This window comes from Paramormyrops kingsleyae, chromosome 16, assembly GCF_048594095.1.
Source record: "Paramormyrops kingsleyae isolate MSU_618 chromosome 16, PKINGS_0.4, whole genome shotgun sequence".
In the NCBI taxonomy this organism is placed as follows: Eukaryota; Metazoa; Chordata; class Actinopteri; order Osteoglossiformes; family Mormyridae; genus Paramormyrops; species Paramormyrops kingsleyae.
In genome coordinates this window covers 15,606,081-15,626,476 of record NC_132812.1, presented here as the reverse complement: position 1 = coordinate 15,626,476, position 20,396 = coordinate 15,606,081, and the positions used below count along the sequence as shown (strand labels likewise).

The 20,396-nt window shown below is 41.0% G+C and overlaps 1 protein-coding gene across 12 annotated transcripts in view; it reads left to right on the top strand.

Annotated features, from left to right (window-relative positions):
- Window positions 1-20,396, top strand: part of b3galt1b (UDP-Gal:betaGlcNAc beta 1,3-galactosyltransferase, polypeptide 1b) — a 105,091-nt gene that overhangs the window by 51,883 nt on the left and 32,812 nt on the right. For 4 of the 12 annotated variants that reach the window (XM_072700517.1, XM_023827995.2, XM_072700516.1 and 1 more), the window contains one exon: window positions 6,718-6,827. The exons of 5 other annotated variants lie outside the window; for them this stretch is intronic. The gene's annotated coding sequence lies outside the window, so the exon portion shown is untranslated. Of the gene's footprint in view, window positions 1-6,717; window positions 6,828-6,851; window positions 7,211-10,105; window positions 10,474-13,321; window positions 13,876-20,396 lie in introns of those variants that run through there. 3 more of the 12 variants (XM_072700519.1, XM_023828003.2, XM_023828000.2) reach the window with 3 other exon arrangements.

Sequence of the window (20,396 nt, the reverse complement as noted above, 5' to 3'; positions counted from 1 at the left end):
ACTCTTTAGGAAGAGGAGACAGAAATTAATTAGAAATCTGGACAGATTTTCTAGGATTACTATGATAAATTTATAATGGTCAATTAATTATTTTTTTTTAGCTGTGATAAATGTAATTAATTATGCATCATTCCACAATATTGTGTTCATTTCATTTTTGGCAAAGGCTGTAATGATGCTCTGAATTTTATAATAAAAAAACAGTGAAAAGGGATGTAAGAATTCTGCAACATGGGACTTCACACTAAAAACAGTAACTTCTCCGGGGGCTGATTTGAATTTTGAACATCAAAGTACTACAGTGAACTCTTCTGTTTTAATTCCAGTTTGAACAAATAAGCAGTTACTTTGTCAGGTCATCAGACGTCATATTTTAGGATGCTTGTTATGGGTTTAGGAAATGCTTTCAGAAAAGGCTTGTACTGAATTTATTTTGTGCCATTTCTGACACTCATGCAAGTTCAACTGTAATTAATAGTTATCTGCCTTAATTTTTTTTCCAACATTTGTTTTGTCTCTGCTGTCACTGGATGCTTGTTGAATGCTGTGACATTCAGGGTTGATGACGTATGTTTAATGCCGCCTGGTATCGATCGCGTTTGCGGAATACCGAAAAAACCATAAATTTGGTTTTTGTAGAGAAGCTGCATCTTCTGCAAGAGACTGTTGTGCAAAACCTGTCTGCTACACTTTGGTTTCCCTCTGGGTGACACTTGCCAGTTCTGACTAAGATTGTTTTGACAAATTCAGATACACATGGGGGTGAGTTGTGCCAGTAACTGAAGCCAAAACATCACACTGCTACCTTATGTATAGTCAGACTTGGTACATTGTTGTAAAATAATATCTAGTCTGTATTTGTTCCCTTTAAGCATTGGGTTTATGATCTGCATTATTTTGGCTCATTCGAAGTTCATTAGCAGCTGCTCTTTTGGAAGCTAAGTATACTTAACATCTGTGTTAACCACCCTGGATTCTGTGCTGACCTCAAGGTCTGAAAAATTAATGTATTTCCTCTGCCAGAATATTGTGGGTCCCAGGGGTCTGGAAGATTTAAAAATACCAGCAACACACGTGAAATAAATTCATAGCTTTATACATCAGTGGGGGATTTAGATCATAATTTAAGATCCGGGGTGTAACAAAAAGATGAATCAAAACAGAAATGCTGTCTGTGATATGGCTACATCACTTCAGAACCTGTAATACATGTTAAATCGATTGAAATCATTTCCAGTCTGAGCTGAATTGACGTGTATTATATTGGAAACACATTGTATCAAATCCTTACAGAATCAAAGTGCTTTGAATCGCTAACTATAATTTCTTATTCAGATGTTGACCATGTATCTAGAAGCTTATTGGATTGTGAGATATACTGCCATATTTAACATGTACACTCATTTAGTAAATTTCAAATGACTGGCTTTATGAGGTTTAGGAATTGCTATTCAGTATCAATGCCTTTGATTTGAGAGGGAGTGTGGCTCGATCTGAGATGAGATGGGTTTTTGGTTTGCCTGTGTTTGGGAACCTCTGTGGGTTGCCTCTCACCTGCAGCGTCGGGGCTTTGAATCTCACCCCTGCTCTCTGTGTGGGTGGTTTGCATGTTGTCTGGGTTTCCTCTGGGAGCTCCAATATTCCCCCCACAGTCCAAGACAGGTGATTAGATTAATAGGCATCTCTGATTAGCCCATATGATTATGTGAGTCTGTGCCCTGTGGTACCCTGTCGTCTTGTCCAGGGTTGCCTCTACCTTGTCCTGTCTGGGCTAAGCTCCAGCACCCTCTGCAGCCTTGACCAGGATAAACAGGTGGCAGATGGGCAAATGGATGGATGTTTCAATAAAACGAAGCCTGAAGCTGACATATGCTGATGCGATCTAACGTTTTATTCGCAGAATGCTAATGAATAGTCTTTGTACTTTGTAGTCCAAGGCCAAGGATAACATCATAGCTATCATCACTGCTTCTTCTTTGGGTTATTTTTCAAACAATTTGTTTATTTTGTCAGGCTTTTATGTCTGCAAGGCTTTCTGGTGGATTAAAATTTATATATAATTTATGCAATCGTCCACAGAATGAATGGCAGTGAATATGTAATGTACCGTGCTTCATTGCTTACACTGTAACAGATTGAGTAGCATTCTGTCCATGGCTTTCCTTTGTGTTTTGTAATGCCTGGGATTGACACCAGGTTTACAATGTGACCCTGTATTGGCAGAGTGGTATAGAAGATTGATTGATGGGTGGAGCTTATGGGAGATTTACTTAAACAAAAATGTTCTGAAGACAGATTGAAAAATGATTGGTTCAGAGAGATACCCAATAAGACTGTAGAAGAGGCGGGTCCAAGCAACTAGTTCAATGTCTTGGTCCCACCTCCTCTAGCTGCCTAGCACAAATTCTGATTGATTATCTCTCTAAACCAATCATTTTTCATTCTGCCCTCAGAACAGTTTTGTGCAACTAAAACTCCCACGAGCATGGATGGATGGATGGCATTATTTTGATTTATGCTTTTAAAACCGCAAATGAAGTTGTCTTGTTGACTTTTAAACTACTCTGAATAGTAAAAGCCCTGAGTACTAATTTGTCTGTCAATTCTGTGGGCTGCTATCCTCTGACCTCTTCTTGAAAATGTCTGGGATCGGAGAGTTGGAGAAGTACGATACGGCCCACAAAAGCAACCCCCCATGTGTGAGGGACACCGTCTGTCATCTTCTCAATGAAAGAATGACCTCTTAACATGCAGCAACCCTAAACTGTAATTAATCAATCAATATCATTGATTCATCAGACTGGAATCGCAGGAGGTAATTAAAGAGATACCCCTTAAACACCACCCCTTTGAGGAAAAATCTATACACCGAAAGGGGTGGTAGTGACCTGGGTAAACCTATGCCTTAATTGTTCCGCCTTACAGGCTGGGTTGTACTTTAGGCATTGAGCTTTAGTGTTTTCCTTGGAAAACCCACAAATCCATCATGTCTTTCATAAGGATGGCTGGGGTATCGTTTACCCCTGAGACTGAGAACGTACAAAAAACTTACAGCTACTAAACAACTTAATATCCAGCCGACACATACCTAATAAACCTAGCAGTGATCTGGACGCATGAATGGATACATTTCATAACCTTCTGATCTTCAATCATTTGTGAAAATTGAATGGAAGACTACATTAAACACACTGTGTGTAATCCACACTGTATTTCCCCTAATAAAAAAATAAACTGCCTATTAATTTTATTATATTCCAGGCCAGCAGTGCAATGGGAAGCACTGGAATGCCCTTATCTAATGATATTGGTCAGTATATAATGGCAGTGACCAACTCCAGCCCCCTGGCTGACAGACACTCACAGGCTTCGAAACTGTTAGCAGATGTTTAGTAGATTACATGGAACTGGAATTTAAATGCATGTCACAACACAACACACAATATCACTACGAAGTAACGGCTCTAACTTTCAAGACAAAAAACTTCAGGCTGCCAAAGGGCCATTTTGCTGTAAAAATATTCTTATTTTCCTACTCTGCACAATTACATTGCCGGCTTAAATCTGTCACAAGATTGCTTTCGGATTTTAATATAAAAGAATAGAGTGGTTATTCTTTCGAGGGTAGCTATAAATTATAGAGCTGAATCCAAATCTTCTTCTTGTAGAGCAAGCTGAATTTTGGCTTTTTCTTAACAGCCCACCGTTAAAATGATCATGAAAGGGAACCATTGATGTGAGTTTAACCTGAGGTCAGCCGTACTGCAGATCATCACTGTCCAATGAAAAACACATACCATTCAATGGTCCATTATTTCAGTATAAAAACTGCATTTTCTCAGAAAATACTTTACAAATTACAGATGAAAAAACATAATGATACACCCTTAGCACCACAAATAGAAACTTAGCTTAACACAGCCATCAGTGAACGGTTAAATGTTTTAAATGGTCAACAGGATACAAACTAATCTCACTTTATATTCACAATTCATAGTGATGTCAAAGTTATGTTGTGATCATTAGCCAAATAAAGTCTTTTTACTAATCAAATAAGGCTCTTTCACACCGAAATTCTGGAACCTGGTTCCAGTTTACGAGCCCCTGGGTTCTCAACCTGGAACTTCTGTAGCTCCCGGCCACTTTTGTGTGTTGCTTTCACACCACACAACAGGAACTGGGACCTTAATGCTAAATAAGCATGGAAGACGCAAAAAGTTAACAGGTTACACTTCTCATATAATTTCATATGAACCTACACCGCCACACCAAAACAATGGGAGGACAAAGATTTTACTTAATTGATCCGCAAACTGTTCATGATTCTTGATCTAGCCAGTAGATCGATCTTTCATTTTCCGCATAACAAAAAAATTATGTCATGTTACCACACTAATGAGCACTGGCAAGTTTCAGTGACAGCACCGGCGATATTAGGCAAAAGTATATTTGATAGTGATCGAATTTTCTGCTACAGAAATATGAAGAGGCGTGCAAAAAATGTATTAATCGATGCATTAAATGTAATTATGGTATAAAAATAATTCCACTTGCTCAATTGCTCCACTGCATCTTTTTCCGCACTTCCGTGTAACTTCCAATTTAGCGCCAGTGCTTGTGGTCAACAAGTTTATCGCTGTAAGGTATCCCCAATAGTTTGTGTTCAAACAACAAGTACCTGGTCTGGAGTAGGTACTAAAAAGGGTTCCAGAACGGTCTCTGAGGAACTACAATCAGGCCGAGTTCCTGCAGGGTGAACGTGACAAAAGACCCTGGTTCCGTAAAAAGGTTCTTGTTGCAGAAATAAATTTCTGACGGTGTGAAAGCACTTCTAGACGTCAAATGCAGGGATCAACATCATTGTGAAATGACAGGAATTTTGATCAAAATGCACTTTTTAACCATGGACATGTTATTTGATGGCCTACATAGATTTTCTTTCAAACAAAATACTTTGCAGCAGACAACTTTGTCTGTGGACGGGCAGTAGACAGATTAAAATGGCTGTATTCCATCAATAGTAAAAAGTTGCAATAGTCAAATCGCGGTTTTCATTGTATTGTGACGCCACCTGTATGAGTTTTGGTAGCATCTGGTCTCTCAAACGCATGTTTCTTGATCCAGGTCTTGGGCTGTGGATTCCTTTCACCACGCAGGCCATCCCGTATGCTAATTTTGACTTCGCTTGCGTTCGCGAAGAACCAGAAAGTTTGCCGAAGGTTGTTCCATGACCCTATTTGTCCAGCACTATCCGACCTTGAGCTGCGTTCCCCACCATAGCTTCGGGGCCTGTTGTTCATTATGGACGACAAGAACCGAGGGAGGAACCCATGCAGACTTCTGGGGAGGTCGAGATGATAAGAGGGAAACTAGGAAAATGCTGTAGATGGCTCAATTCCTAGCATCTCGATGCCTCAGACACGGTTTTGCTCAGTGTCACAGTCCTGAAGCGATGAACAGGGTTTGTTTTGATGCTCCGTCAGAGTGAAAATGGACTCCGAAGCATGAGTTCTGGCACGGTATTTATCACGTGTCCCGTTTCAACATCGACTGCATTTATCATCTTGTGCCTCTTGTCCACTGAACTGACAGTGAGGCTGGAGTACAGCTATTTCTCCTCTGCAAGCAGTGCTACACGGCAAGTGGTCAACCCTCTGCACTGACTCCCAAAATAAAGATTTTCACATAAATGACACTTGTGTGAAGTGAAAGGAATGCTGACGGTGGTGGAAAGGTTTAAAATCCAGATTGACATTTTAGTTTTGCTGTTACTGATATTTTGAGGGATTTAACACAACGTGCAGATAGACAAACAACAAGGATGACATAGCCTTGCTGCATCAAGAGCTGAATGGCAACTGTTTCATTAAACAAAGTGCAGAAGCAGATGATGTGGTGTTTCGTGGCTAAGGTGCAGGCTTGGACCCGCCGGGTTGTTGGTTCAAGTCCCAGATAGTGCTGCTGTTCTCCATGTCACATAACCTGGTGACTCATTTGCAGTTTTTAATGGATAAAATCCTATGCCACTTTAGATATAGCCGTTAGCTGAAAAATCAAATCTGCTAATTAACTGAAGGTAATCGCTGCTATATTTATAATTCTTAGAATAACTAACCCCTCTCTGACACCTAATTTTTTTTTCACACTCCACCTGCTTATCCCCAGCATCACTATAAGTGTGTCACTTTATGCGCTGGCCACCACTGGCAGACTCCGATCACTAATGTGAGCATCAGGACCCTGCATTTCCCTGGGGAAACTCATCACTGTCCCCAAAAGCTGTCTTGGTTTATGCCAGGCCCTGGAGTAGCTGCAGTGGCACAGTTGGCAATGCCATCTGTTTACAGAGGGGGGCCGTATCAATCAAAAACAGAAAAAAACAGCCTTTGCCTGTCATTCTTTTTTCGGGGGGGGGGGCGGGGGGGTTGTTTTGAATAAACCACATATAGAGGCAAATTGCTTTGAGAAGACTGAAGTGTTATATTACTAGAGTTTTCTGTGGTCAAAGTTGGGGGGGGGCTTGGTGGTGGAGTGCTGTGGTACCCAGGTTCAGGTAACAGGCTAACATGCTGAGTTGTGTTCACTGGAACAGAGTTAAGTGTGGCTATGTGGACTGTAAAAAGAACTGCATGGGTCTTCCACTTTTTACTGCTTTATTAAGGTTAGCGTACTTACGCAGTCAACTGATGCTGGGTGCAACTCCATCTGCTTTCACAGCGGAACGCTACCATCTGACACAGGTCTGCTGGGGGAGTGTGACCTGAATGAGGGGAGTTTAAGGAGCAGGAGCTGAATGAGGACAGCGCAACGTGGAGGCGCTGAAGTAGGTTAGTATGCATGGGCAGGGGGTGTGAGATGAAGGGTCTGATGAAGTTCAAATGAGGGTGATGAGACGAAGAGGAGGACATACAGCAGCTGAATGAAGGTGATGCGAGGAAGAAGAGGAGGTACAGGAGTAAATGAAGGTGACATGAGGGAGAGGAGGAGGTACAGAAGCTGAATGAAGGTGACATGAGGGAGAGGAGGAGATACAGCAGCTGAATGAAGGTGACATGAGGGAGAGGAGGAGATACAGCAGCTGAATGAAGGTGATGAGACGAAGAGGAGGAGGGGAATGAATATGATGGGAAGAGGAAGATGTAGAGGAGCTAAAAGAATGTGATAGGAGGAAGAGGAGGAGAAACTGTAAATGAAATACAGTAGTCTGAGGGTAAGGAGTTGTTAAGCTTCATTTTCACCTGGATGTCTCCGTATATTATGCATTTTATAGAATGTTATGGAAAAACCATGGGCAACAGAGACTTCAGGATTAACCATTCTGTGGTTCAAAGTATCAAGCTGCTGTACATTTGGTCTCAGTGGAGGAAAGCCATACGGCCTTCTGTAAAACCTGAAAATGTGAATTAAACAGCACCAGGCCAGAACCCAGCCCTAGAGAGATGGGGGCCTTTTGGGGGTCTACAGCCTTGATAGCTGAGCAGAAAGCAGGAACGTGATTCCATCCAGAGGTCAGAGTGACAGACTTCACATACTGTACAGGTGTTTCACCTGATTTGCAGCCCAGCCCTGAATTAATAATGTACAAGATGAATATGAGATGCTAGAGAAAGGAGCAGGAAAATAGTTCATAGATGAGCCATTTCAGCCAGGTTGGGAAGCCATTTTGGCTACTCTGACTGCAAATTCTGTTATTAGCATATTAAGTTTGTTATTATTTTTACCGTGGTCTTGGTGAGAACATGCCAGGAAAAACTGAGGCTTGACCCGTTTCTACGAGACGCACGCGAGGAACCTCTCATATCCCGAGAAAGGACAGCAGCTCCTGATAGAGCACCTCAGACACTGTTGAATAATCTCGTTACGTTTGGCTATTCTCTTGGAGATTCACATCGCATTAGCATTTTTGTTTAATCATTTTGCTTCGTGTTGCTTTCAGTTCAGCCTGGAAACGGCTGCTGCCAGTGCCTTCCTTGGGACTGCAGTGGAGAAGATGTCTTAATGTCACGGAGACACACAAGAGGCTGCCGTGACTAGGGAGATTAAGGAACCCAACAAGTAATTAGAAGGTTTTAGACCTCATAAGGGCATTCCTGACCCTGATAATCAATCTGTAGCTGTTTCTGTGCAGTTTCCAATGGGATTTTGCTGTAGCCCATGATACCAAAAGTGTAATTGCTTCAGAAAGATGCCTGAGCCAAGCTTTCTAGCTAAGACTGTTTGACATAGTGAATGTTGCTCTAATGTGTTTAATAGTTAATAATGGCTAACAGTTGCTAACAGGCAGATGTGCTGTGACGTTCGCTGGCTTTTCACGGCAAAAAAGAGGTCAAGATACTGACCTGGAGAGCAAAGTTCTACACCATGAGGTTGCACCTGTGAGCCAGATATTTACCTGGAGAGTCTTGGTGTAAAACGTATAGCATGAAATCATAAGATACTTATATTTGGATTGAAAAGTAGGTAAATAATCATTAAATTGATTTTTTAGAACACACTCTACATCATGGATTTTTATTCTTTGCCATAACACAGTTTAGTACAGATGGAATTCCCACCGAGTGCAATTAATTTTTTTTCTACAGCAAATTACAGCTCTGCAATGGCCCATAAACTCACAAAATAAGCGTGACTGTAAACAAAGGTCCTTTAAGGTCCTTCTGCATATAGATTTTGCCTTTTCAGTTAATTTGTTTTTCTTTGTTATATAGTGGATTCTGATGAAATATGAAGTATGTGCAATTTAGATTCTGGACTGTGAATTCAATAAACATATATGGCATATTAATTGTCTTCCCTGGACAAGGATTGCATATAATTTTGGGACCAGTCTGCTGTTGCCACCACAGACTTATATCCTTTGCACAATAACTCAAAAACTATTTGACACTTATTTTTCAAACTTTGCAGACATGTTATATTGGTGACGATCTGAAACAGGTCAAATTTTGAGACAGATCACACCAAACCTGAAGCAGCACTGTACAGTGATAGCAAAGAGAAGGGCAGTGTCTGATACTTCATCCCATTGCTCAAAAGGTGTCTGAGGGGTCTTTGCTGATACATTGTATAGGTGAAGATCTGGATCTGATCAAATTTACTTTGTATGTATGCTGCTTTGCAACTTTAATTTGAATTCAGAGGTGGAATTTGTTGGGCCATCTTGCTGGTCACAAGCTGCGTTAATTTGATGATATGCTGAATTTGTGAGTTCAAGGTGACTGTTCTGCCTTCGTAGGAAGGATGGCTAAAATACAGCTGTGAAACCCAAGAAGCCATTAGCCTCTTTAGCCTTATGATTGATTGAATACTGACGACGGGGCTGTATACTGGGGTTGCCACTTTCAGTCTGAAGGAATATCAGGTGGTGGGGTTCATGAAAAATGGGACAAATTGCGCCCCCTATTGGTTCAAAACATTCTTTTTTATTTTTCAGTATGCAATGATCCCACTCAATTATGCTGAGTGTGGAAGTTTGTTATGGAGAAAATGCACAATGAGCAGAAGAGCTGGAACAGATCTTGGGTTGATAAAATGCATTAAGTGGCTTAAGATCATTTTGGTACAGAACGTGTATGCTGCACATGCAGTCGACTTGCCATGAAAAATCCGTCAAAGCAAATTTCTTCCTTGTTTTATTGCCCATTAATCAGTAACATTACCAGTTTTTTGGCTGCCTGTGCTTAGTGTGCAGCCTGAGTTCACTGTTTTACTGCAGAAAATAAACTGCGCTTGCAGACAACTGCAGTTTTTAATCAGGGCCATTTTTCAGTATGAAATTTTGCAGCATTTCCATAAGACATCAGTTTGACTCCTCGACGAAGGGGTTCCTTGATGAATTCTGCGATCTTGTTTTGGCTGTGGATTGTAGGAGTGTCTAACAGAAATTTAGATATATAGAAATAAGAAAAGTGAAAAATGCAAGTATCTGTTAATGAGTAGTACTGCATCTGCTAATGACTACTACTGCATCTGCTAATGAGTAGTACTGTATCTGCAGTCTGTCCCAATAACACAGCCATTTGTTGAAGGTTGTAAGACGTCTGTTTGTCATCGCCACCAAGCTGCTTGTGGGTGAGGTGTAAAATGTGTTAGTGAGACTCTAAAGATGTGTACTGTTGATTACATGATTTATCTGGCATGTTTAAATGCCGTCTGATTTCAAGTCTGTCCCATAACCTCAAGTGACTCTGGTATCAGCTTCTTCCCGCAGCGTTTCACTCAGCAGGACTTCGGCCCATTGGGACATTTCCCCTCCTGCTTCCCCTGAGCAAAAATAGAGTGGCTTTCCTTGGCCGCACAGACGGGCTACTGCGAATTGGCAGCTAACGAGAGTGAGACAGGCAGATCTCCCGCATAATGATCCGTCATTAAGGCTGATCTCGTCGCTGCGGGGACGGCTGCAGCAGCTGGAGCACAGAGCCTCCACGCTCCGTTGTTTGCCTTGATGAAGACCGTGGATTTAAAGCACGCACTGTAAGATCTTGTAAACCCTTAAGAGTGCACGGGTCCTCGGAACTGGGGATAATGGAGGCTTAATTATCCCCCCTCCCATTCTGCCTCCCACAGCAGCTCTTAGTCAGAGGGTGCATCTGTGTGCCAGTTTGTGGAGGTCTGACAGAGTCACACGTGTCTGTTATGGAGCGCTCGTGGTTCTTGGGTTTATCATCGATACAGGCAAGCATGAGGCATCTGACAAAATCCCAGTTAGGCTCCAGTTACCTGTCCGCATGCTGCAACAGATCCTATGTTTGTATGTTCATAGCACCTTGGAGTATGACATTCGTATACTGTGAAGTGTAGATACGCCTCGTATAGTATAGTGTAAAACTTGTATTGGGTGCCCTGGTGTATGGTGTTTGTATAGTATGCGGATTTTAAACTGCACAGGAGTATTGCATTTGCATACTATACAGTATAGGTTAACACTTGTATGTGGTTTTTGTAATGCACTGGAGTATGGCATTTGAAAACTATATAGTATAGATTACCACTTGTATTGCATGCTGTTTGTGTAGTGCCCTGGAGTATGGTGTTTGTGTACTATAAAGCATAGTTTACCACTTGTATTGTGTGCTGTTTGTACAGTGCACTGGAGTATGGCATTTGAATACTATATAGTATAGTTTTCCACTTGTATTGTGTGCTGTTTGTACAGTGCACCAGAGTATGGTGTTTGTGAAATGGTTAAAGAGTGGAAGTATTCGGGTGCTCTTTCCCAAGTGCTCAGTAAATGCTTAAAGGTTGTGCTTTCCGTATTTTAGATATTGCGGGCCCTGCATTGCAGATAAGAAGAAATTCCTTTGTTGTATGTGTAGGGGTTCAACATATCAGTTAAAATTTATGCTTGCAGCATATGTCTGTTTTCTGGTGAGAAGCTCATTAGTCCTCCATCTGAAGGACTGGAAGATGACTGCTTCTCTCTTTTTAAGCTTGAAAACACATTGCAGTTAAGTAATAGCAGTGTTTCAGCCTGCCCTACGCTTTGAATTAATGCGTGGTGAGCTGGTTCGTGGCAGAATAATTATCTGGATTTCGACTCAAAATACTCCCCAGAAACACCCCCCACCAACACCATCAGAACAGCCTTCCCACGCACTCCAAAGCCCCCCCCCCCCCCTATCATAAGCTAGCCCCCTGTGAACTCTCCTAAAAAGTGCTGCAGAGTAATGTTGCAACTTCTGGTTTGATCTGCCGTTTGCCATGTGCTGAAACACCATAACGGGCCTTTAAAAAGCTTACCGAGTGTTTGGATGCAGGGAATGTTGGTTTTTTTTCAACCGAATAAATGACTGCTTTGTCAAGCGATGCAAAAAAAAAAAGGGAGAAAGCTACTTTAATGGGTTTAAGAAAAACGGACTTTTGGGAAGTGAAATGAATATGATTTTTTTGTGCAAGACACCAAGAGACACAAAATTTAAAAAATTCTGGGAAAATGGAGTGTGGAAATCAGAAAAGCCATGTTTGTGCTTTATCTATTTATATCCAGCAGGCGTCTTCAAAAGCTGGGCAGGGATCTGCAGCTTAGTTAATGAAGCGAAAGGTCATACATAGCTTATATATTTATAAGACCTCGGAATCTATATGCAAGATGGCCATAGAGAAAGTCAATTAAGGCTGACAGACTGTTTAGCTAAATAAACTATCTGGCCAAATATCCTATCTGCAGTAAATGCTTGTAAGGTCATAGTTTGTTATGTAGTTGTTATTTGTTGTGTCAGTAGCTAACCGTCTGCTGATGAGATAGGAAAGCCTACAAAAAATAACTACAGTCACATCAGCCCGGTTAGTAATGTAACTGAATTACATTAACTCCACCCCCCCTCCCCCCCAGCACCAAGGTCTTACTGAAGGCCTCCAGTTGACTACAGAAATATGAACTTTCTTTAATAAAGGCTCTCTGTCTAATTGGAATCAGTGATTGGTTTTTCAAGATCCCAAAATGGATACCTTTAACAAATGCGTTACCGCCTTCTCTGAGACGTAAAGCTTTCCGGTGGTCGGGAACGCGCTTTTACTTTGCTTGCTACACAAATAACACCCCCTCTGTGAGATCTGAGTGACCAACCTGAGCATTTTGCAGTGTAGTGGAGGGGGGGGGGGGGTGGGGGTGGGGGCTATGGTGTTTTTCCGCATAGATCCTACTGTGTAATGTCCTAATTGCAGTGTGCTGATGGCTCAGCATCCGTTCCTACCTGCAGGGAACCATCATTGCTTCAATATGTAACACTCAGGTGTGCAAAATATCAGTGTCGGTCGGAGCCCATGCGGCACCCCAAGCAAACTTAACCCCCCAGTTTCACTTTCGGACGCATACATGTGAAAACATTAAAATGGGTCATTAAAATATCCTGCGGGGGTTGGAGACAGTGTGTATTTGTGTAATTCCCTTAATTAATTGTTATCTATAGTGTCATTTCAGATTTCTGAATTACAATGAGATGTCGTACAGTGCGATGGATCAGGCTTCAGATCTCTAAGCACAGCCGTACTGTGCTGTGCTGTGCTGTACTGTGCTGTTATGAGATGGTCGGGCCAGGTACTTAAGTGTTTGAAGACTGTGAGGTGTTTCTCTAACTGTTTCTTTGTCGTTATGCTTTTCGCAATATCTCCTGCGAAGGCTAAGTGATAAAAGGAGAAGATGATGTCAATCGAAATGGTTCTTCTGTCACAATTCCCTTTGGGAGAGGCTGAAGATGTCCTATTCAGTGCTGATTATGGTCTCCGGGTTTCGTGATGTGCTGTCTTTGATTATGTTCATCTTTCAGTTCATTTTAACGTCTCAGATAATGGCTTCCGTAATTCCCATGTCTAATGCAGGAGCGTTCATCCCCCAAGCACTTTAAAATAAACATTTTCTCACTTGATGGCTCCACACACTCTGGTAGATGTTACAGATGTAAATCAATTATATTTTAATTGAATTTGCGGGTTGCTGCGAGTGCGTTTCCACTTTTCGACAACCAGTAGGCCTAATATTTAATACAACCAGCATTTCTGCCATTTGGAAGAAATCAGAAATTAAGAGAAATAAGAATACTGACCAATTAACCGCCATACTGTATGAAACTGAGAGAGTTAAATCTTGTACAGATCGATGTGATTTTTAATGCCCTGTGCTTTGAATCAGCTTAAGTGCATATCATATTTATGAGAGATTTCAAAAGCAGAGCCTTCTAATACATTAATTTATCACTAGTTCCCCAGACAAAAGTCAAAGGACTGAAAAATAGCCGAGGTGTGCGGTCCTCGGAAAAACATTTGCGGTTTGGGAAATCAGGGAAACAGTGAGAACGGCGGAGCATCGAGCGGGTCCTGTTTGGTGCGAACAAGCATTACTTCTTTATATTCAACACAAAAAGAGTCCGTCTGCTTCAGGTTAGTATACGTGCCCTGTGTTGCTATTAACCCACATTAGATACTGGCAGGCGAAATTCGTTCACCTGCAGATCCTTTTAGGAAATCGCTTTTCATCAGCGTGATTAATTTCTGAATTTAAACGATTGCGTCCCAATTTTTTCTCTAGCTTAAATTTGTATTCCATAAAGTGCATACGGGGAGAAGACTCCGGTATCCTCCAGCAAAGTGTGAGTGACCATAAGCATTACCATGCCGTATCTCAGCGTGACCTCGGTACGGGGCAGCCTGATGCTCTCAAAACGGCCCTGAGCGACTCTGAACAGTCCCGGGCTTCTCCGAGAGGGAGATTAAAGCAATTATGACTGCGGGAAGTCCAGGAGACCACGGCTGATTCCTGACGCGAATGCAGAATGAGTCACCGATGTTTTCTCAGTCTGAAATCTGAAAGCGTTAAAACCCCTTTCCCACAGTGGCGAGCCGCAGTCCTATACCACTGTCCACAACGGTGTGCAGGAGAAATTGAGTTTGGACAAAGAACTTTACATTCCCAACCAATCTTACAGCCTACTTTTCAGTGTGGGGCATTCCAGGTAAGGCTTTCAGCGTCTGATTTGATCATAAATCATCCCTTATCGGAAATAAATTACAACTATTAGATTTGGGCAGAGACAATACAATGCCCCATCCCCCCGTTTTTTTGCTCCGTGGTCACTAAGGTTCAGTGTGATTCTGTAGTACTGATGTTATGAAACATTTCTCAGAGTGTTAGCTATGAAATACTTTCTGCTGTAAGTGTGAAAAAAAAAATTGGTCTCCAGATATTATTTAAGTCTAATTTTGTACAATAATCCTCTAAAATATATTATTCTTTTATTTAATACATAAAATACATAACTAAATAAATACAAATTTCATTATGCAAATATAATTAAACAAATAAAATGAAAATAAACATACTGGAGTATACAGACATATAAACAAATGGAAAAAAAAGTTGCTGAGGAAATATATACATATATATTAATTAAATTCCATAGGCCTTTTACATCTGGGTTTTGTGTATGAATGAGGAATGATTTGTCTGTGTGAATCATTAAAGTATAGGGTTAAATTAATGGTAATTTTTAAGGATGTAAGGAGTGGTAGTAAACGTTTCAGGAAAATGTCCATTATGATCTCTAAGTGATGGAGATTGACATGTGCTTCATGATGGAGAGATGTTCTCTGGTTTTCCAGTTTAGAAGAATGTTTATCTTGGCAATATTTAAAGCTATAGGAACTGTACTACTATACATATGTCGAGGGAATTTTAAATCCTAGTTTACAACTTTTCCCCTAAATTATCCACAAATATTAACATCCATATTGGTTATCCAAGCGATGACGTCCAGGTCAGGGGCATCTCTAACTATTGAAAAGACCAGGAGGCTAAGTCAAGTCAAGATTACTTGGGGCTCGACTTATTTTATTCTATTTTTTTGAAGGAAACATCAGGGCTAAAATTGTCAGAGCCTCGAGTGATCGGACCTAAGGATGCCCATGGTCCGGGTACAATGGGTTCCGGCTTCCTTTAGAGCAGAGCCTAATCTTGGCAAGGACATATTCAAAATTATGTGATTATGAATTTTTTAATAAAAAATATGATAGGAATTTCAGTAACAACTCCTCAGAGTAGGTACATTTTTTTCTCTTCTAATTTTGATTCATATTTCTAATTTTTTAATATGAATATGACTATTAAAGTTCTGCTGCTATTACTACTAAATGTAAATTATACTGCAGAAAAAGATTGTAAATAAACATCAAAGACCCATGTTAAGGGACAGTGGGGACGGTTGCAGCACTTTTTGTGTGACTTTTTTTTTTTATGTGACTTTACAATGCTTCACACATTCAGACAGTATGCCAGAAACTATGACCACTAAAAAAAATACTTTTTCACCTTGAAAAGTTTTTTTTTCAGACATAAGGAATGCTCATATGTGGCTGCCTTCTTCCGAGGGGGGGGGGGTTACTGAGCATGTGTAGTATGAACATCATCACTGTAGCTCATTCCCCATTGTAGAAATAAGCCATGATGCAACTGCCCCGTGTTGCAACCGTCCACATTCTCCCCAACCTCATTTACTGTCTAGTAATTAGGTAATTCTTGTTTAAAGGTGGTGTTCATCATGCTGACATTTGCATGTTTGAGTGAAGGGATATTTTGGAGAGACAAATTGTGGTGTTTTAGATCGAGCAAAGTGGAATTTTCCCCATAAGATGTAACGAAAATAGCTGTCCGGTATTTACGTTCATATAATCTGTGTGGTTCCCTGTAAGCAGTTTCACTCGGTTAACGGGGTGTAGGTGTACGTTTCATATAATTGACCACTTCTGATAGCACAAGGGTGACACAAAGGGTCAGAGAGGAAGGCTGCAATCATTTCTCAGGCTCAGAGGTGAGAGACAAGCAAGTGTCTGGATCTTTTCTGGGAGGCCAGTTCATACCGGTGAGACGAATCTTTTTTCACAAAAAGCCTTTTTCTATGGTTCCACTCATGTAAGCCTATTCAATTAAAATAAATAAAAGCTTTTTTATTGGCTACAAACTAGTTATGCATAACTCAGTGATGTGCTGACCCAATCTGAATGTCACAAGCCGGGAGGCTGTGCAGAAAACCATTAAGATTTAGCCTTGCAAAACCAGCAGAAAGTTGTACATGTTGAATAGAAAAGTGGGAGAAAATCAATAATATATGTAAATAAACCATTACTATATATAAGCAAAAAAGAATATAAATGATGTCTAAAAATGAACAGTGTGTGTGTGTGTTAATTTAATCTGTGATTAATTTAATCTGTGAGTGGTTAAAGCAAATAAAATCTTAGTTATTATTAGTAGTTCCTTATGCATCCTTAATCATATGATTTAGTAAATTCCTCAGTAACTAATACCAGAATAATTAAGTATATTATGTATGGCTGTGGATTATTTAAAAGTTTTACACTGATTAATGGTACATAATAAGGAACAAGATTACAGTGTAGTACTTTGTAAGACCTTACTTACTGCAAGCAAGCTGGTTCCTACTCATTTGCCTGTGAGGACTGACTTTAGTTTTGCTGCAGAACAGCATGTTCGAAGGGGGTTGTGATCCAATAATATCTATTTTTTTGTGAGATTACTAATGAGGAGGCAGTGCAATATCATATTTTTAACCTTACTGATGAAAGAAAATAGTAACTATGGAAATTTCAGAATTACAGGATTCCCAGTGACAGCTTCATTGATGGCTGAATCTGTCTAGCTTGTTGTTGTTGGTCGTCTTCCTCCTCCTTTACCTTTCATTAGCTTCTAACTGACTGATGCTAGCTGCTGCAAAATACTAAAAAGAAATGTAAACACAAGCATGTATCTCTGAGACAACATGGCACCTATAGATCCATCATGCAATTTCATTCTTGTAGCACATCCAGTCCATTCAACTCCAGACATGTCGCATGACTCTTTGTTGATGCGAGTGCTTCAGTAATGGTCTCAGAGTAAGAGAGTATGGCGCGGACTCCCTGAGAACGCGAACAGGTTCCCATTCCTTTGAGCGGGTTAAATCACCGGGTTCACTCATCACCCTACAGTCGGTCAGCAGGTTGGGCCTCTATGATAGGAAGGTTGTTGCTTTGAATCCCACACTCGGCAGACTCTCTGCACTACTGCTGGACCCTTGAGCAAAGCCTTTAACCGCTTGAAATGCTCCAGGAGTGTGCCAGATACATGGCTGACCCTGTGCTCAGGCAACAAGGCTCTCTCAGCTGTGTGTGTGTGTGTGTGTGTGTGTGTCTCAAAGGAAAGCATGATGGGATATGAGAAAAGAAGCATTCCAATGTACCTGTTCTTGTACAAATGGAAATGAAAGCTTATTCTCCTATTAGTTTCTCCATGAATGTTACTTGTGCAATTAAGCCTGCTGTCCAAGGTGTGAAAGCAAGGGGGCGCCGGTCTTCACCCCTCCCAAAGCGACACAGGAGTTGCATTAGAAAGATGCAATGGCATTTATTGGGTGAAAATGAGGAAAATGAATTTTTATAAATAAATAGATAATGACTGAACTTTCCTAAGTCAAACTCGCTCTGGAACAGATGAAGAACAGAGTAATTTGCTGCAGTTTGATTTTAATTCCATGTCTGCGTTTGTGCCATTAAGTCTTGTATGAAATAATGCCAAGTCTATTAAAAAGAGCATTTTTTGTCAGTTACTGAACATGACTTTCATAGAGATTTAAACATGCATCTGTATAGCTGAATAGAAACCTTCGTGACAGATGCCTGGACAGCTCTGTGCTGCATACTTACCCTTCAGCTTTCCGCTGGATGATTTTTATTAATTCCTTTATTTTTTCCCTTTTTTTGTATCTGTTTTCCCAACCGTCTTTTATTTAATGTCTATATAATAATGATAATAGCACATAATAATTACAACAACCATAATGAATAATAAACAGCATTAGCGATTCATATCTTTTTCAAACAATGTGTTAAAAAAAGCAATTGCAGGATTCCCATAAGCTTAGAATGAGTAGCTACGTTCCCGGTGATTCACAGCTGGAAACAGGCCAAGAGAATGGCTGTAAGGTTTTATTTAAGGTCCCTTTCTTGACTTTCTGTAGATTGATTGTCGGGAGACGGTGTTTGCTAATTAAGGTGGTGGGTAATTCACTATTGATCAGGTACCTTCTGTACATTTCCCACTCAAGAGCGATTCCTGTAACCTTGGTGACTCCCAGATTAAAGACGGCAGAAGCTAATCTGTAGATGTACCTCAGTGACTAGCATCTTAGGGGAGGCTGATTGAGCTCTTTCATTACCTTCCATAACGTTCAATATTGAGTCCACTATGCATCCACTAAATTATACTCTTGAGCAATTAATACTGTAGAATAGGACAGTCGGTTTACATCAGTTAAGTTATTTAATGTAATTAACTGACTGATTGATTGAGTTAATTAGTGTGATTGAAGTTATTGATTGGTTATTGAGGGTGTTTAAATAACTGGACTCGGTCTTTAGAATAATTGATTTATTACGTGTAAAACAGAGGATGAGGGATGGGTGCGATTAAATGTGATTTTGTCTAAGTGAGAGAGTAATTGCCTGGGTAGATATAATTGACCTGTAAGGGTGTGCTGTGATTGAGTGAGAAATCATATGATTATGTATGGTGTGCTGGCACCTGATTGGATGACCCTGTGTTGATAACCGACACGTGAAAAGTCGGTGATAACAGTTTGTTAGTTGCCATTTAACGATGGCGGAGAGCTCAGGGTGATGTGGGTCCCTGAGGTTTTTTCCAGCAGAAACACTTCATATCAAACTGACGCGTCAGTGTCCTGTGACTCCACTGGGGTTTCAGAGGATATTAATATCTAATATCTATCTTTCTGTCCTCTTTCTCTGTCTATATCTATTAAAGAGCAGGGCTAAAAAATGCTTCACTAAAGGGGTCAGGAGAGAAACGAATCAACAACACCATCTGCTTTCCAATGTCTGCATGCGAGCTTCTCCGGGTCCGTAGGCGCCCTCTCCTTACAGAAGCCCCCGAATCTCCTCCTTAGATCTCATTTATACAATTTGGTTGAATGGATGTGCATTTATATGCCACCTTACACATCTAAACGGGCATCGGGATGTATTTAAATTCTTAGTTTAAGGTTTAGTTCATGTTTCTGCTTATGTCTGATTTATGAGCGTGCAGTGAAGATGGCGCCCTTCCGACTGAGTCCGTGGAAACATGACACTGATGAATAATCAGCTCCAGTTGACACACATCGACACATTCTTCCTCTGGACGTCTTCCCAAGGCGATAAAGAGACCACTGACAGTTGACATATTTTGTCTTTTTGTCTTTCTTGTTCTTGTGTTTCCTGGACGATTGTGCTGCCATCAGATGACGGCAGAAGAGGTTCTGGTTCTGTGCTCTGATTGGTCTGCTCCTCTGTGAGGTGTCTGCCACACCCATATGCAGTAGTGTGTGTGTGTGTGTGTGTGTGAGAGAGAGAGAGAGAGAGAGAGAGACAGGGAGACATCAAAGCCTGCGGCTATTGATGGCTCGTTCTTCTTCAGCCCTTTGCTGTATCTTTCCACTTGTAACTACACAGGAGTGAATAACATTGGACAGGATCCATGATCTCTTAGTGGGATAAAGTTCATTCATCTTTTATTATTGTTTCTTTGTATTGAGATGAAGGTGGGCAGAAGATGTCCAGGCTTCTCACAAACAATGAGAAGCCCTTACAAAGGAGGAGTGCAGAGTTCTAGATTATCGTTTTCAGCTTGTAGAAACTCCTTAAGAAGCCAAGAACACACTGGTCGAGCTGCTCTTGTAATTTGAGCGAGACGGCTCGACAGAGCTTATTCCCCTGACGGTGATGGATGGAACCCAGGGTGTGGACTTAGCAAACTGTTTTGCTGTCGCAGCTCTCTCGCTAAGGTGACCGGTCTGCCGAAGAAGGCTTTTGGTTTCTGGGAGACATGGCCTTCCTGAGAGGGTGATATTTGCCCA